This window comes from Azolla caroliniana, unplaced genomic scaffold (genome assembly GCF_043228905.1).
Source record: "Azolla caroliniana isolate FFs.n. ecotype wild unplaced genomic scaffold, voAzoCaro1.0.p SCAF_1, whole genome shotgun sequence".
Classification (NCBI taxonomy): Eukaryota; Viridiplantae; Streptophyta; class Polypodiopsida; order Salviniales; family Salviniaceae; genus Azolla; species Azolla caroliniana.
Window position 1 is genome coordinate 13,347,775 of NW_028230436.1, and position 20,593 is coordinate 13,368,367.

At 37.6% G+C, this 20,593-nt stretch overlaps 13 non-coding genes across 13 annotated transcripts; all 13 read left to right on the plus strand.

Moving 5' to 3' along the window:
• The first annotated feature begins 5,120 nt into the window (after positions 1–5,120).
• Positions 5,121–5,204, plus strand: TRNAY-GUA (transfer RNA tyrosine (anticodon GUA)). The gene is given in 2 exon segments: positions 5,121–5,157; positions 5,169–5,204. It is a non-coding gene; the product is annotated as a tRNA-Tyr (tRNA).
• A 922-nt stretch (positions 5,205–6,126) lies between these two features.
• TRNAY-GUA (transfer RNA tyrosine (anticodon GUA)) lies at positions 6,127–6,210 on the plus strand. The gene is given in 2 exon segments: positions 6,127–6,163; positions 6,175–6,210. It is a non-coding gene; the product is annotated as a tRNA-Tyr (tRNA).
• Positions 6,211–6,891: 681 nt separating this feature from the next.
• Positions 6,892–6,975, plus strand: TRNAY-GUA (transfer RNA tyrosine (anticodon GUA)). The gene is given in 2 exon segments: positions 6,892–6,928; positions 6,940–6,975. It is a non-coding gene; the product is annotated as a tRNA-Tyr (tRNA).
• A 922-nt stretch (positions 6,976–7,897) lies between these two features.
• Positions 7,898–7,981, plus strand: TRNAY-GUA (transfer RNA tyrosine (anticodon GUA)). The gene is given in 2 exon segments: positions 7,898–7,934; positions 7,946–7,981. It is a non-coding gene; the product is annotated as a tRNA-Tyr (tRNA).
• A 681-nt stretch (positions 7,982–8,662) lies between these two features.
• Positions 8,663–8,746, plus strand: TRNAY-GUA (transfer RNA tyrosine (anticodon GUA)). Its single transcript is given in 2 exon segments — positions 8,663–8,699; positions 8,711–8,746. It is a non-coding gene; the product is annotated as a tRNA-Tyr (tRNA).
• Positions 8,747–9,668: 922 nt separating this feature from the next.
• On the plus strand, positions 9,669–9,752 carry TRNAY-GUA (transfer RNA tyrosine (anticodon GUA)). The gene is given in 2 exon segments: positions 9,669–9,705; positions 9,717–9,752. It is a non-coding gene; the product is annotated as a tRNA-Tyr (tRNA).
• Positions 9,753–10,433: 681 nt separating this feature from the next.
• TRNAY-GUA (transfer RNA tyrosine (anticodon GUA)) lies at positions 10,434–10,517 on the plus strand. The gene is given in 2 exon segments: positions 10,434–10,470; positions 10,482–10,517. It is a non-coding gene; the product is annotated as a tRNA-Tyr (tRNA).
• A 922-nt stretch (positions 10,518–11,439) lies between these two features.
• On the plus strand, positions 11,440–11,523 carry TRNAY-GUA (transfer RNA tyrosine (anticodon GUA)). The gene is given in 2 exon segments: positions 11,440–11,476; positions 11,488–11,523. It is a non-coding gene; the product is annotated as a tRNA-Tyr (tRNA).
• Positions 11,524–12,204: 681 nt separating this feature from the next.
• Positions 12,205–12,288, plus strand: TRNAY-GUA (transfer RNA tyrosine (anticodon GUA)). Its single transcript is given in 2 exon segments — positions 12,205–12,241; positions 12,253–12,288. It is a non-coding gene; the product is annotated as a tRNA-Tyr (tRNA).
• A 917-nt stretch (positions 12,289–13,205) lies between these two features.
• On the plus strand, positions 13,206–13,289 carry TRNAY-GUA (transfer RNA tyrosine (anticodon GUA)). The gene is given in 2 exon segments: positions 13,206–13,242; positions 13,254–13,289. It is a non-coding gene; the product is annotated as a tRNA-Tyr (tRNA).
• A 2,445-nt stretch (positions 13,290–15,734) lies between these two features.
• TRNAY-GUA (transfer RNA tyrosine (anticodon GUA)) lies at positions 15,735–15,818 on the plus strand. The gene is given in 2 exon segments: positions 15,735–15,771; positions 15,783–15,818. It is a non-coding gene; the product is annotated as a tRNA-Tyr (tRNA).
• Positions 15,819–16,749: 931 nt separating this feature from the next.
• On the plus strand, positions 16,750–16,833 carry TRNAY-GUA (transfer RNA tyrosine (anticodon GUA)). The gene is given in 2 exon segments: positions 16,750–16,786; positions 16,798–16,833. It is a non-coding gene; the product is annotated as a tRNA-Tyr (tRNA).
• A 683-nt stretch (positions 16,834–17,516) lies between these two features.
• Positions 17,517–17,600, plus strand: TRNAY-GUA (transfer RNA tyrosine (anticodon GUA)). Its single transcript is given in 2 exon segments — positions 17,517–17,553; positions 17,565–17,600. It is a non-coding gene; the product is annotated as a tRNA-Tyr (tRNA).
• Positions 17,601–20,593: the final 2,993 nt, after the last annotated feature.

Below are 20,593 nucleotides of genomic sequence, written 5' to 3' on the forward strand. Positions count from 1 at the left end.
TATTACTCGATTTGTTACAAGCGGAATGTATTTACACTTAATAGCCAAAAATACATTCATGATCATTCCTTTACGGAGAATCACTACTATAACTAATATACAATGACGATTCCTCTTCGTCATCCTCGGATGTACCAATCAGTGCATTATCTTCGTCATAAACCAAATGGTTTGACTCTAGATTATATGTAGCAGATCTCGTTTGCCTTTGACTCGAGCCACCTTGTAGACCTGGTAAATTTTTCTTTTATTATATCTATTGTTGACTTCCTTAATCGTTCGGCTTTTGTAAGCGTGAAGTCGTACACGATGATATCCACATCAGAGATATCAAGGGTAGAGGTGTTACGAAGGTTTCACTTCCTCTTCCTACCTCCCCTTCTTGTTGGGCATTCAATCATCTCCAAAGTATACTTACCTGTAAAAGCATTTGCACTTCTAGTGTTGTACCAATGAACGTTTATAGACTTGATAGTGTTTTCTATTTCATGCATTAACACTTCTAGAATTTTACCAACCCAAAATTGGTGGCCATGTGAATTCTCATCAGCCGGCGTTGCAATCAACATCCCCACAATGAGCTCTTGCAAATTGCCTTGCCATCTAGCTTCGGTTGCTTTGGTCATCCTTGGTCCCACATAAATGTCTCTTTGTTGTGGATGACCAAACTGTCATTAATCGCATTTGCTGGTTGCTCTAGAGTTCTATTTACACGATCGTGTTGCAGCGACCATGTGAATGGCATTTCCAAATTCCAATTATCACCAAATACACAATTGTCTATAATTCCTTTTTGATCACTATAAAATACATCCCACCATGACGTGTCTTGTTGTGCGGCATATTTCTTGGCGGCCTCAACATGCTTTCTTTTTTCTTCTAAGACTTGGAGCCATAACCGTTTTTGTTTCGATACCAAGTCACTTTGCAACTGTCCTTTCTTCTCAATTGGCATTTGCTTAGCTCTATGGACAATTTTACTCGGCATACAAAGTAATAACTAGCAACCACCTTCAGGTTCCCATGTTGTAGAAGATGAATATTGTTTAGCATACAAAAGTGTAGAACCACTTATTTCATTTTTCTTTCTCATAAAAATGTGATTGAAGCTTATATTGTTTAATTGGGCAAGCACTTTAACATTCCCAACACCCCCATCTAATATATATATCTTAAAGTCATATACCTCCTTCAAGTGTAACACTTTTGGGCGTGGTGTATATGCATCACAAATGACATCAAATAGTTTAAGTAATGTGAAAGCATCATGCCGAGACAACTGTCTGGAGAATGTGCTAAACATTTGATCTATATGATCATGTGTGTGGCCAACCAAAAGAAAATTGACTTTCACTTTCCTAAACAATCCTTGGTTGACCAACATACTTAGATAGCCAAACACAGTTGAATTTTTGTTCTCTCTAGCAGTATTGTCCAATTGAATGTATAGAACAGGGGGGAAAGGTTGGCCCCAAGACATCAAAACTCGGTGAATCATTATAATTGTTAGGTTAGGGTCATTGTGAACATTGGGGTATGTAATGAAGACGTGAGATCCAATAGACCTATTATAATCCAAGCATTCCACCAAGTGCATTTGAACAAGGCATTCATCATTGACGTCTTTCGGGAGCCTCCGCATATGCGGCAAGCACATCTTCTTCTGGTCCATGCCATCTATCATTAAGCATATGTATTGTTCGGGCCTCTTCAAACACTTCTCTCTATGATGCATCACCTTCTTTCGTTCTAATGATTGTGTCTCACGATGCTCTTGTACTAACTTCTTACTCATATCCTTTTCCATTGATGTCTTTGCACCTTTAGCCAAACTTTTAAGATTTGCACAAATGGAGCAATATCCCATGCGTACTTTACGTGGAATGATAACATTTGAAAACCGAGCTCTCCATAATCTTGTGAATTGGCTATATGTGACAAACTTATTACGTGAGCCCACCATATCAGATCGATAGACATCATAAACTTCCCGACGTGTGTAATTATCAGAAAGGAGCATCCTACCTGTAGTGGGCATTACTTCACAATTTAACTGAAAGTAAGTTTTCATCCAACCAATAGCATGTCTTCCAATTGCACCTTTCATACTTGGAACCTCTTTACAATTGAGCATCTGGTCCCCGCTAAGTAGACGTTGTTGTACTCTATGTAGCCGCATGTTACTAACACATAACACAATTTTAAATGTAACTCTACATATTTGTTGCGCATGGAAGATATAATACTCGAATGATACTTTGATCCCCGTACATTTGTCAGACACTAGTTGCATATGTGACCCGAGGTAAGTGTCTTGCTCATCACCAGTCATCGAAAAATAGTATTGCCTTAATTCTCGCAACTTTGATTTTCCAATCATAGACATACAACCACGGGCACAACATATTTTTTTGACATCAAATCTAATCTATTATCTGATGTCACCAAGTTAAATCTAGCCAGACGAATTCTTCGTGGGATTCTTCTAATATGCATAGGGCTTCCGGATTTCTCTTCCTGCATAGAAGTTGGTGTAACATTGTTACTATCCAATTCTTTGTTGTGACCATCGCCCATGATATTCGATGTTTCATTGGCACTACCTTCATTCTCCATATCTTTATTAATCTCGTATTCTTCAATAGAGAACTCTTCACATGTGTCATTATTCACTCTCGTTGTAGGTGAAGATGAGCTTAGACAATACTCTTCGATAGAATATGGTGAGTTTGTCGACAGACAATATTCCTCAATAGAAAATGGTGAGTCTGATGACAAACAATACTCTTCGGTAGAAAACGAAGAGTCTGATGACAAACAATATTCTTCAATCGAGAACGGTGAATCTTCACTCATGGCTTAAGGTCCACACAGAGCTGTTTAAGTTATGTGCTTAGGCTAGCATAAAAAATTGATAAGCTCCTCTCTAAACATAAACTTCTCTCTAAACAGAAGTTCCCCCAATATAATGTCTATATTATTTAATATTACATTAATACAATACATAAAGATATTATTTTAAATATAATAATTGTATTCAACATATTAATAATTACTTAAACTAGTCTGTATAAAGTTAAATCAAGTAAAATATAATTACAATCATTACCAAGCCATATATATGTTGGATTAAAGTAAAAATCATTGGTTAATTAATGTCACCCATATTTAATATAGAACTTCTCAGTCATTGGTTCATTAATGCCCACCATTTTAAATATAAGACTTTTCAATCATTGGTTCATTCATGCCCACATCTTTAATACAAAGCAATTAAGAGTCATAAAAATGTTCATTTCACTAATCAATCATTGGTTCATTCATGAACCTCTATCATTGTTTCCTTCATGACCTTCAAAGTCATTCTAAGTTATTTTGACTATAAAATATTCATAAATATGTTAGTTTGACTTTGTAATCATTAATGCAATCATAAGTTACTAAGGTTAATGTGACTGTGGTTACTAACTAACTAACCTCACGCTTGCCAACCTTGGTTAAGCTGACTATGGTTACTTCAATCCCTCTAAATAGGAAGACCTTGTCATATTTCACTCACACGAAACACAAGAGCACAAAAGAGCACACAACAAACAAAGCAAACAGAGCACACAGAGCACAAAGCACAATAACGAGATCTCCGCCTAAGAATCGACAAAAATCAACCATGTCTTCAAAGAAAATCGGGCGCTAGGACTCCAGGTAAGCCTCTGACACTGTGGACATTTTTGTAAATATGTTTTAACAATACGAACTCGATACGCCGTATCGAGTTCCTGTATAAAACACAAACAATATACATGAACTCAATACGACGTATTGAGTTCTTGTGTGATGTTTAGGTTTTATACAGGAACTCAATACGGCGTATCGAGTTCTTGTATTATGTTTGTGTTTTATACAGGAACTCGATACGACGTATGTTGTTTGTCTGAACATCATCCCTATATAAAATCCAACATCTGACAATGCTCACTAATATAATATATCTGCAATGTTCTAGGCTTGACATTGACATTCAACATTAGATGTTATTCATCAATCAAAACTTGGTACAGATGTTGTGTCCATTTTTGAGTCTATAATTGAGAAATATGGAAGCTTTTCCACACCTCCGACCTTACCTCAGTTGGTAGAGCGGAGGACTGTAGTGTTCATTGTCATCCTTAGGTCATTGGTTCAAATCCGACAGGTCGGAACTCAAAGTTGCTTGCGATTTTAGCTTTTATGATTTCCTTGCATAAATTCCTTTGACAATGGCAATGTGCACTCTGCATTCCAACATTCATCGGTAAAGGTGTTTTGCATGTAGATGTAATGGTCATTTTTACCTTTATTATGTAGAATGAAATATAAATTCCGTCTTAAATGTCACACCTAATAGAATCTATCGATTTATCTTTCCACAACACCTCTGTTCTTTGTCACTTCCCGTTTATATGAGTATCGTCCCTTTATTAAATCAAAAATTTGACTTTGCTCTAAACCATTGAACAGGTTTGCAATATTGCAAGCTCGAAATCAAGTATTATATGTAAGCTATCAATGGAAACATGTTATTCATGTTGCGTTGTCGCTAGGAACATCCATCCATCATTGCTTCTATATTAGATGAATACGAAGTCTTTCACACAACTTTTAGCTTAGCTTAGTTGGTACAATGGAGGATTGTGTTGTTGATTGCCATTCTTAGGTCGTTGGTTACAATCCAATAGTTGGTTGCAATTTCAACTATGCTTTCTCTGCATCAATTCCTTTCAGAATCGCACTGTGTGGTCTCCATTGCAACATTCATGGGAAAAGGTGTTGAACATCTAGATCTAGTGCTCACTTTCACCCTTATTACGTGAAATGAAATATTGTTCGTCTCAGAGGTCAAATATAATACAATCTATCTATCTATCTTTAAGTAGTATCTCCGTTCGTTGTAACCCCTTGTTAGTCTAAACATCATCCCTATATAAAATCCAGTATTTGACAATGCTCACTAATATAATATATCTGCAATGTTGGAAGCTTGACATTGAGCATTACATGTTAGTCATTAATCAAAACCTGGTATAGATGTTGTGTCCATTTTTGCGTCTATAATTGAGAAATATGGAAGCTTTTCCACACTTCCGATCTTAGCTCAGTTGGTAGAGCGGAGGACTGTAGTGTTCATTGTCATCCTTAGGTCGTTGGTTCAAATCCGACAGGTCGGAACTCGAAGTTGCTTGGGATTTTAGCTTTTATGATTTCCTTGCATAAATTCCTTTTACAATGGCATTGTGCACTCTGCATTCCAACATTCATCGATATAGGTATTTTACATTTAGATGTAATGGTCATTTTTACCTTTATTATGTAGAATGAAATATAAATTTCGTCTTAAATGTCACACCTAATAGAATCTATCGATTTATCTTTGCACAACACCTCCGTTCTTTGTAACTTCCCGTTTACCTGAGTATCCTCCCTTTATTAAATCAAAAATTTGATTTTCCTCTTAACCATTTGATAGGTTTGCAACATTGCAAGCTTGAAATCAAGTATTATATGTAAGCTATCAATGGAAACATGTTATTCATGTTGCGTTGTTGATAGGAACATCCATCCATCATTGCTTCTATATTGGATGAATACGAAGTCTTTCACACAACTTTAAGCTTAGCTTAGTTGGTAGAGCGGAGGATTGTGTTGTTGATTTCCATCCTTAGGTCGTTGGTTACAATCCGACAGTTGGTTGCAATTTCAACTATGCTTTCTTTGCATAAATTCCTTTCACAATCGCAATGTGTGGTCTCCATTGCAACATTAATGGGAAAAGGTGTTAAACATCTAGATCTAGTGCTCACTTTCACCTTTATTACTTGAAATGAAATATTGGTCGTCTCAGAGGTAAAATATAATACAATCTATCTATCTATCTTTAAGCAATCCCTCCGTTCGTTTTAACCCCTTGTTCGTCTAAACATCATCCCTATATAAAATCCAGCATATGACAATGCTCACTAATATAATATATCTGCAATGTTGTAGGCTTGACATTCAGCATTAGATGTTAGTCATCAATCAAAACTCGATATAAATGTTGTGTCCATTTTTGCGTCTATAACGGAGAAATATGGAAGCTTTTCCACACCTCCGACCTTAGCTCAGTTGGTAGAGCGGAGGACTGTAGTGCTCATTGTCATCCTTAGGTCGTTGGTTCAAATCCGACAGGTCGGAACTCAAAGTTGCTTGCGATTTCAGCTTTTATGATTTCCTTGCATAAATTCCTTTTCCAATGGCAATGTGCACTCTGCATTGCAACATTCTTCGGTAAAGGTGTTTTACATGTAGATGTAATGGTCATTTCTACCTTTATTATGTAGAATGAAATATAAATTCCGTCTTAAATGTCACACCTAATAGAATCTATCGATTTATCTTTGCACAACACTTCTGTTCTTTGTCACTTCCCCTTTGATTGCCATCCTTAGGTCGTTGGTTACAATCCGACAGTTGGTTGCAATTTCAACTATGCTTTCTTTGCATAAATTCCTTTCACAATCGCAATGTGTGGTGTCCATTGCAACATTCATGGGAAAAGGTGTTGAACATCTAGATCTAGTGCTCACTTTCACCCTTATTACTTGAAATGAAATATTTGTCGTCTTAGAGGTCAAATATAATACAATCTATCTATCTATCTTTAAGTAGTATCTCCGTTCGTTGTAACCCCTTGTTCGTCTAAACATCATCCCTATATAAAATCCAGTATTTGACAATGCTCACTAATATAATATATCTGCAATGTTGGAAGCTTGACATTGAGCATTACATGTTAGTCATTAATCAAAACCTGGTATAGATGTTGTGTCCATTTTTGCGTCTATAATTGAGAAATATGGAAGCTTTTCCACACTTCCGATCTTAGCTCAGTTGGTAGAGCGGAGGACTGTAGTGTTCATTGTCATCCTTAGGTCGTTGGTTCAAATCCGACAGGTCGGAACTCGAAGTTGCTTGGGATTTTAGCTTTTATGATTTCCTTGCATAAATTCCTTTTACAATGGCATTGTGCACTCTGCATTGCAACATTCATCGATATAGGTATTTTACATTTAGATGTAATGGTCATTTTTACCTTTATTATGTAGAATGAAATATAAATTTCGTCTTAAATGTCACACCTAATAGAATCTATCGATTTATCTTTGCACAACACCTCCGTTCTTTGTAACTTCCCGTTTACCTGAGTATCCTCCCTTTATTAAATAAAAAATTTGATTTTCCTCTTAACCATTTGATAGGTTTGCAACATTGCAAGCTTGAAATCAAGTATTATATGTAAGCTATCAATGGAAACATGTTATTCATGTTGCGTTGTTGCTAGGAACATCCATCCATCATTGCTTCTATATTGGATGAATACGAAGTCTTTCACACAACTTTCAGCTTAGCTTAGTTGGTAGAGCGGAGGATTGTGTTGTTGATTTCCATCCTTAGGTCGTTGGTTACAATCCGACAGTTGGTTGCAATTTCAACTATGCTTTCTTTGCATAAATTCCTTTCACAATCGCAATGTGTGGTCTCCATTGCAACATTAATGGGAAAAGGTGTTAAACATCTAGATCTAGTGCTCACTTTCACCTTTATTACTTGAAATGAAATATTGGTCGTCTCAGAGGTAAAATATAATACAATCTATCTATCTATCTTTAAGCAATCCCTCCGTTCGTTTTAACCCCTTGTTCGTCTAAACATCATCCCTATATAAAATCCAGCATATGACAATGCTCACTAATATAATATATCTGCAATGTTGTAGGCTTGACATTCAGCATTAGATGTTAGTCATCAATCAAAACTCGATATAAATGTTGTGTCCATTTTTGCGTCTATAACGGAGAAATATGGAAGCTTTTCCACACCTCCGACCTTAGCTCAGTTGGTAGAGCGGAGGACTGTAGTGCTCATTGTCATCCTTAGGTCGTTGGTTCAAATCCGACAGGTCGGAACTCAAAGTTGCTTGCGATTTCAGCTTTTATGATTTCCTTGCATAAATTCCTTTTCCAATGGCAATGTGCACTCTGCATTGCAACATTCTTCGGTAAAGGTGTTTTACATGTAGATGTAATGGTCATTTCTACCTTTATTATGTAGAATGAAATATAAATTCCGTCTTAAATGTCACACCTAATAGAATCTATCGATTTATCTTTGCACAACACTTCTGTTCTTTGTCACTTCCCCTTTGATTGCCATCCTTAGGTCGTTGGTTACAATCCGACAGTTGGTTGCAATTTCAACTATGCTTTCTTTGCATAAATTCCTTTCACAATCGCAATGTGTGGTGTCCATTGCAACATTCATGGGAAAAGGTGTTGAACATCTAGATCTAGTGCTCACTTTCACCCTTATTACTTGAAATGAAATATTTGTCGTTTTAGAGGTCAAATATAATACAATCTATCTATCTATCTTTAAGTAGTATCTCCGTTCGTTGTAACCCCTTGTTCGTCTAAACATCATCCCTATATAAAATCCAGTATTTGACAATGCTCACTAATATAATATATCTGCAATGTTGGAAACTTGACATTGAACATTACATGTTAGTCATTAATCAAAACCTGGTATAGATGTTGTGTCCATTTTTGCGTCTATAATTGAGAAATATGGAAGCTTTTCCACACTTCCGATCTTAGCTCAGTTGGTAGAGCGGAGGACTGTAGTGTTCATTGTCATCCTTAGGTCGTTGGTTCAAATCCGACAGGTCGGAACTCGAAGTTGCTTGGGATTTTAGCTTTTATGATTTCCTTGCATAAATTCCTTTTACAATGGCATTGTGCACTCTGCATTGCAACATTCATCGATATAGGTATTTTACATTTAGATGTAATGGTCATTTTTACCTTTATTATGTAGAATGAAATATAAATTTCGTCTTAAATGTCACACCTAATAGAATCTATCGATTTATCTTTGCACAACACCTCCGTTCTTTGTAACTTCCCGTTTACCTGAGTATCCTCCCTTTATTAAATCAAAAATTTGATTTTCCTCTTAACCATTTGATAGGTTTGCAACATTGCAAGCTTGAAATCAAGTATTATATGTAAGCTATCAATGGAAACATGTTATTCATGTTGCGTTGTTGATAGGAACATCCATCCATCATTGCTTCTATATTGGATGAATACGAAGTCTTTCACACAACTTTCAGCTTAGCTTAGTTGGTAGAGCGGAGGATTGTGTTGTTGATTTCCATCCTTAGGTCGTTGGTTACAATCCGACAGTTGGTTGCAATTTCAACTATGCTTTCTTTGCATAAATTCCTTTCACAATCGCAATGTGTGGTCTCCATTGCAACATTAATGGGAAAAGGTGTTAAACATCTAGATCTAGTGCTCACTTTCACCTTTATTACTTGAAATGAAATATTGGTCGTCTTAGAGGTAAAATATAATACAATCTATCTATCTATCTTTAAGCAATCCCTCCGTTCGTTTTAACCCCTTGTTCGTCTAAACATCATCCCTATATAAAATCCAGCATATGACAATGCTCACTAATATAATATATCTGCAATGTTGTAGGCTTGACATTCAGCATTAGATGTTAGTCATCAATCAAAACTCGATATAAATGTTGTGTCCATTTTTGCGTCTATAACGGAGAAATATGGAAGCTTTTCCACACCTCCGACCTTAGCTCAGTTGGTAGAGCGGAGGACTGTAGTGCTCATTGTCATCCTTAGGTCGTTGGTTCAAATCCGACAGGTCGGAACTCAAAGTTGCTTGCGATTTCAGCTTTTATGATTTCCTTGCATAAATTCCTTTTCCAATGGCAATGTGCACTCTGCATTGCAACATTCTTCGGTAAAGGTGTTTTACATGTAGATGTAATGGTCATTTCTACCTTTATTATGTAGAATGAAATATAAATTCCGTCTTAAATGTCACACCTAATAGAATCTATCGATTTATCTTTGCACAACACTTCTGTTCTTTGTCACTTCCCCTTTGATTGCCATCCTTAGGTCGTTGGTTACAATCCGACAGTTGGTTGCAATTTCAACTATGCTTTCTTTGCATAAATTCCTTTCACAATCGCAATGTGTGGTGTCCATTGCAACATTCATGGGAAAAGGTGTTGAACATCTAGATCTAGTGCTCACTTTCACCCTTATTACTTGAAATGAAATATTTGTCGTCTTAGAGGTCAAATATAATACAATCTATCTATCTATCTTTAAGTAGTATCTCCGTTCGTTGTAACCCCTTGTTCATCTAAACATCATCCCTATATAAAATCCAGTATTTGACAATGCTCACTAATATAATATATCTGCAATGTTGGAAGCTTGACATTGAGCATTACATGTTAGTCATTAATCAAAACCTGGTATAGATGTTGTGTCCATTTTTGCGTCTATAATTGAGAAATATGGAAGCTTTTCCACACTTCCGATCTTAGCTCAGTTGGTAGAGCGGAGGACTGTAGTGTTCATTGTCATCCTTAGGTCGTTGGTTCAAATCCGACAGGTCGGAACTCGAAGTTGCTTGGGATTTTAGCTTTTATGATTTCCTTGCATAAATTCCTTTTACAATGGCATTGTGCACTCTGCATTGCAACATTCATCGATATAGGTATTTTACATTTAGATGTAATGGTCATTTTTACCTTTATTATGTAGAATGAAATATAAATTTCGTCTTAAATGTCACACCTAATAGAATCTATCGATTTATCTTTGCACAACACCTCCGTTCTTTGTAACTTCCCGTTTACCTGAGTATCCTCCCTTTATTAAATCAAAAATTTGATTTTCCTCTTAACCATTTGATAGGTTTGCAACATTGCAAGCTTGAAATCAAGTATTATATGTAAGCTATCAATGGAAACATGTTATTCATGTTGCGTTGTTGATAGGAACATCCATCCATCAATGCTTCTATATTGGATGAATACGAAGTCTTTCACACAACTTTCAGCTTAGCTTAGTTGGTAGAGCGGAGGATTGTGTTGTTGATTTCCATCCTTAGGTCGTTGGTTACAATCCGACAGTTGGTTGCAATTTCAACTATGCTTTCTTTGCATAAATTCCTTTCACAATCGCAATGTGTGGTCTCCATTGCAACATTAATGGGAAAAGGTGTTAAACATCTAGATCTAGTGCTCACTTTCACCTTTATTACTTGAAATGAAATATTGGTCGTCTTAGAGGTAAAATATAATACAATCTATCTATCTATCTTTAAGCAATCCCTCCGTTCGTTTTAACCCCTTGTTCGTCTAAACATCATCCCTATATAAAATCCAGCATATGACAATGCTCACTAATATAATATATCTGCAATGTTGTAGGCTTGACATTCAGCATTAGATGTTAGTCATCAATCAAAACTCGATATAAATGTTGTGTCCATTTTTGCGTCTATAACGGAGAAATATGGAAGCTTTTCCACACCTCCGACCTTAGCTCAGTTGGTAGAGCGGAGGACTGTAGTGCTCATTGTCATCCTTAGGTCGTTGGTTCAAATCCGACAGGTCGGAACTCAAAGTTGCTTGCTATTTCAGCTTTTATGATTTCCTTGCATAAATTCCTTTTCCAATGGCAATGTGCACTCTGCATTGCAACATTCTTCGGTAAAGGTGTTTTACATGTAGATGTAATGGTCATTTCTACCTTTATTATGTAGAATGAAATATAAATTCCGTCTTAAATGTCACACCTAATAGAATCTATCGATTTATCTTTGCACAACACTTCTGTTCTTTGTCACTTCCCCTTTGATTGCCATCCTTAGGTCGTTGGTTACAATCCGACAGTTGGTTGCAATTTCAACTATGCTTTCTTTGCATAAATTCCTTTCACAATCGCAATGTGTGGTGTCCATTGCAACATTCATGGGAAAAGGTGTTGAACATCTAGATCTAGTGCTCACTTTCACCCTTATTACTTGAAATGAAATATTTGTCGTCTTAGAGGTCAAATATAATACAATCTATCTATCTATCTTTAAGTAGTATCTCCGTTCGTTGTAACCCCTTGTTCGTCTAAACATCATCCCTATATAAAATCCAGTATTTGACAATGCTCACTAATATAATATATCTGCAATGTTGGAAGCTTGACATTGAGCATTACATGTTAGTCATTAATCAAAACCTGGTATAGATGTTGTGTCCATTTTTGCGTCTATAATTGAGAAATATGGAAGCTTTTCCACACTTCCGATCTTAGCTCAGTTGGTAGAGCGGAGGACTGTAGTGTTCATTGTCATCCTTAGGTCGTTAGTTCAAATCCGACAGGTCGGAACTCGAAGTTGCATGGGATTTTAGCTTTTATGATTTTCTTGCATAAATTCCTTTTACAATGGCATTGTGCACTCTGCATTGCAACATTCATCGATATAGGTATTTTACATTTAGATGTAATGGTCATTTTTACCTTTATTATGTAGAATGAAATATAAATTTCGTCTTAAATGTCACACCTAATAGAATCTATCGATTTATCTTTGCACAACACCTCCGTTCTTTGTAACTTCCCGTTTACCTGAGTATCCTCCCTTTATTAAATCAAACATTTGATTTTCCTCTTAACCATTTGATAGGTTTGCAACATTGCAAGCTTGAAATCAAGTATTATATGTAAGCTATCAATGGAAACATGTTATTCATGTTGCGTTGTTGCTAGGAACATCCATCCATCATTGCTTCTATATTGGATGAATACGAAGTCTTTCACACAACTTTCAGATTAGCTTAGTTGGTAGAGCGGAGGATTGTGTTTTTGATTTCCATCCTTAGGTCGTTGGTTACAATCCGACAGTTGGTTGCAATTTCAACTATGCTTTCTTTGCATAAATTCCTTTCACAATCGCAATGTGTGGTCTCCATTGCAACATTAATGGGAAAAGGTGTTAAACATCTAGATCTAGTGCTGACTTTCACCTTTATTACTTGAAATGAAATATTGGTCGTCTCAGAGGTAAAATATAATACAATCTATCTATCTATCTTTAAGCAATACCTCCGTTCGTTTTAACCCCTTGTTCGTCTAAACATCATCCCTATATAAAATCCAGCATCTGACAATGCTCACTAATATAATATATCTGCAATGTTGGAAACTTGACATTCAGCATTACATGTTAGTCACTAATCAAATCCTGGTATAGATGTCCATTTTTGCGTCTATAATTGAGAAATATTCAAGCTTTTCCACACCTCCGACCTTAGCTCAGTTGGTAGAGCGGAGGACTGTAGTGTTTATTGTCATCCTTAGGTCGTTGGTTCAAATCCGACAGGTCGAAACTCGAAGTTGCTTGCGATTCCAGCTTTTATGATTTCCTTGCATAAATTCCTTTTCCAATGGCAATGTGCACTTTGCATTGCAACATTCTTCGGTAAAGGTGTTTTACATGTAGATGTAATGGTCATTTTTACCTTTATTATGTAGAATGAAATATAAATTCCGTCTTAAATGTCACACCTAATAGAATCTATCGATTTATCTTTGCACAACACCTCCGTTCTTTGTCACTTCCCGTTGATTGCCATCCTTAGGTCGTTGGTTACAATCCGACAGTTGGTTGCAATTTCAACTATGCTTTCTTTGCATAAATTCCTTTCACAATCGCAATGTGTGGTCTCCATTGCAACATTCATGGGAAAAGGTGTTGAACATGTAGATCTAGTGCTCCCTTTCACCCTGATTACTTGAAATGAAATATTTGTCGTCTTAGAGGTCAAATATAATACAATCTATCTATATATCTTTAAGTAGTATCTCCGTTCGTTGTAACCCCTTGTTCATCTAAACATCTTCCCTATATAAAATCCAGCATCTGACAATGGTCACTAATATAATATATCTGCAATGTTGGAAGCTTGACATTCAACATTACATGTTAGTCATTAATCAAAACCTGGTATAGATGTTGTGTCCATTTTTGCGTCTATAATTGGGAAATATGGAAGCTTTTCCACACTTCTGATCTTAGCTCAGTAGGTAGAGCGGAGGACTGTACTGTTCATTGTCATCCTTAGGTCGTTGGTTCAAATCCGACAGGTCGGAACTCGAAGTTGCTTGGGATTTTAGCTTTTATGATTTCCTTGCATAAATTCCTTTTACAATGGCATTGTGCACTCTGCATTGCAACATTCATCGATATAGGTATTTTACATTTAGATGTAATGGTCATTTTTACCTTTATTATGTAGAATGAAATATAAATTTCGTCTTAAATGTCACACCTAATAGAATCTATCGATTTATCTTTGCACAACACCTCCGTTCTTTGTAACTTCCCGTTTACCTGAGTATCCTCCCTTTATTAAATAAAAAATTTGATTTTCCTCTTAACCATTTGATAGGTTTGCAACATTGCAAGCTTGAAATCAAGTATTATATGTAAGCTATCAATGGAAACATGTTATTCATGTTGCGTTGTTGCTAGGAACATCCATCCATCATTGCTTCTATATTGGATGAATACGAAGTCTTTCACACAACTTTCAGCTTAGCTTAGTTGGTAGAGCGGAGGATTGTGTTGTTGATTTCCATCCTTAGGTCGTTGGTTACAATCCGACAGTTGGTTGCAATTTCAACTATGCTTTCTTTGCATAAATTCCTTTCACAATCGCAATGTGTGGTCTCCATTGCAACATTAATGGGAAAAGGTGTTAAACATCTAGATCTAGTGCTCACTTTCACCTTTATTACTTGAAATGAAATATTGGTCGTCTCAGAGGTAAAATATAATACAATCTATCTATCTATCTTTAAGCAATCCCTCCGTTCGTTTTAACCCCTTGTTCGTCTAAACATCATCCCTATATAAAATCCAGCATCTGATAATGCTCACTAATGTAATATATCTACAATGTTGAAAGCTTGACATTCAGCATTACATGTTAGTCATTAATCAAAACCTGGTATAGATGTCCATTTTTGCGTCTATAATTTAGAAATATTGAAGCTTTTCCACACCTCCGATCTTAGCTCAGTTGGTAGAGCGGAGGACTGTAGTGTTCATTGTAATCCTTAGGTCATTGGTTCAAATTTGACAGGTCGGAACTCAAAGTTGCTTGCGATTTCAGCTTTTATGATTTCCTTGCATAAATTCCTTTTCCAATAGCAATGTGCACTCTGCATTGCAACATTCATCGGTAAAGGTGTTTTACATGTAGATGTAATGGTCATTTTTACCTTTATTATGTAGAATGAAATATAAATTCCGTCTTAAATGTCACACCTAATAGAATCTATCGATTTATCTTTGCACAACACCTCCGTTCTTTGTCACTTCCCGTTGATTGCCATCCTTAGGTCGTTGGTTACAATCCGACAGTTGGTTGCAATTTCAACTATGCTTTCTTTGCATAAATTCCTTTCACAATCGCAATGTGTGGTGTCCATTGCAACATTCATGGGAAAAGGTGTTGAACATGTAGATCTAGTGCTCCCTTTCACCCTGATTACTTGAAATGAAATATTTGTCGTCTTAGAGGTCAAATATAATACAATCTATCTATCTATCTTTAAGTAGTATCTCCGTTCGTTGTAACCCCTTGTTCGTCTAAACATCTTCCATATATAAAATCCAGCATCTGACAATGGTCACTAATATAATATATCTGCAATGTTGGAAGCTTGACATTCAACATTACATGTTAGTCATTAATCAAAACCTGGTATAGATGTTGTGTCCATTTTTGCGTCTATAATTGAGAAATATGGAAGCTTTTCGACACCTCCGATCTTAGCTCAGTTGGTAGAGCGGAGGATTGTAGTGTTCATTGTCATCCTGAGGTCGTTGGTTCAAATCCGACAGGTCGGAACTCGAAGTTGCTTGGGATTTTAGCTTTTATGATTTCCTTGCATAAATTCCTTTTGCAATGGCAATGTGCACTCTGCATTGCAACATTCATCGGTAAAGGTATTTTACATTTAGATGTAATGGTCATTTTTACCTTTATTATGTAGAATGAAATATAAATTTCGTCTTAAATGTCACACCTAATAGAATCTATCGATTTATCTTTGCACAACACCTCCGTTCTTTGTCACTTCCCGTTTATCTGAGTATTGTCCCTTTATTAAATCGAAAATTTGACTTTGCTATAAACCATTGAACAGGTTTGCAATATTGCAAACTTGAAATCAAGTATTATATGTAAGCTATCAATGGAAACATGTTATTCATGTTGCGTTGTCGCTAGGAACATCCATCCATCATTGCTTCTATATTGGATGAATACGAAGTCTTTCACACAACTTTCAGCTTAGCTTAGTTGTTAGAGCGGAGGATTGTGTTGTTGATTGCCATCCTTAGGTTGTTGGTTACAATCCGACATATCGAATCCGACAGTTGGTTGCAATTTCAACTATGCTTTGTTTGCATAAATTCCTTTCACAATCGCAATGTTTGGTCTCCATTGCAACATTCATGGGAAAAGGTGTTGAACATCTAGATCTAGTTCTCACTTTCACCCTTATTACGTGAAATGAAATATTGTTCGTCTCAGAGGTCAAATATAATACAATCTATCTATCTATCTTTAAGCAATACCTCCGTTCGTTGTAACCCCTTGTTCGTCTAAACATCATCCCTATATAAAATCCAGCATCTAACAATGCTCACTAATATAATATATCTGCAATGTTGGAAGCTTGACATTCAGCATTACATGTTAGTCATTAATCAAAACCTGGTATAGATGTCCACTTTTGCGTTTATAACTGAGAAATATGGAAGCTTTTCAACACCTCCGATCTTAGCTCAGTTGGTAGAGCGAAGGATTGTAGTGTTTATTGTCATCCTTAGGTCGTTGGTTCAAATCCGACAGGTCGGAACTCGAAGTTGCTTGCGATTTTAGCTTTTATGATTTCCTTGCATAAATTCCTTTTCCAATGGCAATGTGCACTTTGTATTGCAACATTCTTCGGTAAAGGTGTTTTACATGTAGATGTAATGGTCATTTTTACCTTTATTATGTAGAATGAAATATAAATTCCGTCTTAAATGTCACACCTAATAGAATCTATCGATTTATCTTTGCACAACACCTCCGTTCTTTGTCACTTCCCGTTGATTGCCATCCTTAGGTCGTTGGTTACAATCCGACAGTTGGTTGCAATTTCAACTATGCTTTCTTTGCATAAATTCCTTTCAGAATCGCAATCTGTGGTCTCCATTGCAACATTCATGGGAAAAGGTGTTGAACATCTAGATGTAGTGCTCACTTTCACCCTTATTACTTGAAATGAAATATTTGTCATCTTAGAGGTCAAATATAATACAATCTATCTATCTATCTATCTTTAAGTAGTATCTCCGTTCGTTGTAACCCCTTGTTCGTCTAAACATCATCCCTATATAAAATCTAGCATATGACAATGCTCACTAATATAATATATCTGCAATGTTGGAAGCTTGACATTGAGCATTACATGTTAGTCATCAATCAAAACTCGATATAAATGTTGTGTCCTTTTTGCGTCTATAACGGAGAAATATGGAAGTTTTTCCACACCTCCGACCTTAGCTCAGTTGGTAGAGCGGAGGATTGTAGTGTTCATTGTCATCCGTAGGTCGTTGGTTCAAATCCGACAGGTCGGAACTCGAAGTTGCTTGCGATTTCAGCTTTTATGATTTCCTTGCATAAATTCCTTTTACAATGGCAATGTGCACTCTGCATTGCAACATTCATCGGTAAAGGTAGTTTACATTTAGATGTAATGGTCATTTTTACCTTTATTATGTAGAATGAAATATAAATTTCGTCTTAAATGTCACACCTAATAGAATCTATCGATTTATCTTTGCACAACACCTCCGTTCTTTGTCACTTCCCGTTTATCTGAGTATCCTCCCTTTATTAAATCAAAAATTTGATTTTCCTCCAAACCATTTGATAGGTTTGCAACATTGCAAGCTTGAAATCAAGTATTATATTTAAGCTATCAATGGAAACATGTTATTCATGTTGCGTTGTCGCTAGGAACATCCATCCATCATTGCTTCTATATTGGATGAATACGAAGTCTTTCACACAACTTTCACCTTAGCTTAGTTGGTAGAGCGGAGGATTGTGTTGTTGATTCCCATCCTTAGGTCGTTGGTTACAATCCGACAGGCTTTACCACACCTCTGACCTTAGCTCAGTTTGTAGAGCGGAGGATTGTAATGTTGATGGATATCCTTATGGTTTAGGGTTTAGGGTTGATTGTAATGAAAACATCATCCTTTCGAACTCTCCTGCTTGATTGGTTGAGGATGCCATCTCCACTTAATGAACTAGTGGTACCTAGGATAAATACGTCGCTGGCCTGTACTTAACTATGTATATAAATATATCAAAACATGTGCCCGTGTGTAAGGGCCGGTTCACGCATATCATCCACTGATTTCTCTTAGGGACGGTTTTGTCCACGACAACGGTCGACGACCTTCTCCACGCTCACATTGTTGTCTCGAGATCTCATCATTTGTTTAACGGTCAACATCATCGTTTCGAACCGTCCCGCTTGATTGCTTGAGGATGGCATTTCCAAGTATCGGTTGATCCTCGACTTGATCCTTCCTACCACTTCTTCCACGTCGGGTCCACCAATTATTTATGTCGTGAAGATCCGTCACTACGTGAGGATCGTGAGGCGGAACCACCGGGGTCCTGGACTGGAAGGTCTCGATGTTACATCTAGCATAAGGGAGAATGTATTGAGAAGATAGATAGAGACAGATTGAGAGGTGGAGATTCCAATTATGAGACAGATTGAGATAGAGATTGAACCTTTGACTTTAGATCTGGGAAACTAAGCACATTACCATTAGAATAACGTAGATCTTGTATTAAGTTTTTTTTTTCTTACATCACTTCTCTCCCCTTACACAAGCCTAACTATAGGCTTTTATAGGTCTCTCCATTTTCATTACCTTGGCCGTGAAGTTCCTTCATATCATAGATGGAATGAACATTCTACATATCGTCTAGAGGCGAGAAAGATGACATATAATGTATTTGGGAACACATTCATATTTAGAGAAATTAAGTGTTGATGCACCAATACCTTGTCGGACAAGGCTATTGGAGCTACATCAAAGGAGCGCATGAAGACCGACCTGCCGAAGCGGTTCCCGGATACGTGACATGGGAGCAAGCCGCAAGCCGCGTGATGTATTGTTTGGTGACATGTGTTCACGACCATATGCTCGGTTACATTCGAGAAGCCAAGACGCCGAAGGAAGCGTGGGAAAATCTATGAAAGATTTTCGCCGCCAACACGACCGCGAGGAAGCTTCAACTCCGCCAAGAGTTGAACAACATTCAACAAAGGGACATGTCCATCACGTCATACACCTTGAAGATCATGGAGCTTTGCGACTCGCTCGGCTCAATAAGCGTAAGTATAGATGATGATGAGATGGTGCAAATATGGCTCGGCGGCCTCGCACCACGATTCAGCGTGATGCGAACCGTTGTTCTAGCATGGGAGAAATCTCCCTCCTTGTTCGAGTTCCAATCAATGCTATTGGTCGAAGAAAACCACGTGCATACAAGGAGCAATGAGTCGGAATGCCACATGCTCTACACGCACTCTAATGGAGGAAGAGGATGCGGACGAGCGAGAGGACGATTCGGCCAAGGACAAGGCGGACAAGGTCCGACCTACGACAACAACTCCCAATTTCGGCCGCAAAACGGAGGCCAACGAGGAAACTTCGCAAGAAGGGGGAGATTCCACTCCGGCCCGAGCCGTCAGAACGCAACCGAATGCGGATATTGCGGAAAGCTCGGCCACCACGAAGAAGAGTGCCGAAAGAAGATGCGTGAATTGGCATCCAGAAGCCGACAACTCACGAATTACGCACACAACTCCGACTACGAAGATCGTGGCGGAATGTATGCACACAACTCCGACCGTGGCGAGATGTACGGGCACAACTCCGACTACGAAGATCGTGGCGGAATGTATGCGCACAACTCCGACCGTGGCGGAATGTTCATGATGAAACATAGAGCAAACTCTATGTCGGCCGCTACCTCAAGTACTGCCTCCGGTCCGGAAGACGTATGGTTCGTCGATTCCGGTGCCTGAAACCATATGATATCGCATCAAGAATGGTTCTGAGAACTTCGAGAGCCGGACCGACCCGGCTATGTCGAAACTGGAGACAACACTACGCACCCGATTCGGCACATTGGCAATGTTCCGTTCGGAAAAGAAGGTAATCAAAACGACATTAAAAATGTCTTGCATGTACCGACCATTACGAAGAATTTGGTCTCCGTCGGCCAAATTGTAGAGTAAGGGATGCAAGTTCGATTTAATCAAGGCGGTTGCTTCATCGAAAAAGAGGGCTGACTCATCGCACGCGGACGAAGAGAGGGTCGGATGTTTATTCTTGATTCACGCGAGATGAAATCCACCATGTTCGTGAAAAACACGAAAGTCGACTCCGACATAGAGCTATGGCACAAGCGAATCGGCCACATCAATCTCAACAAACTCAAAGCAAGGAAATCGAAAGGAGTCGTCATCGGACTCCCGACATTCAAAGAGAAGGAGATTGAAGGTGTATGCGAAGCATGCCAATTCGGCAAGCAACAC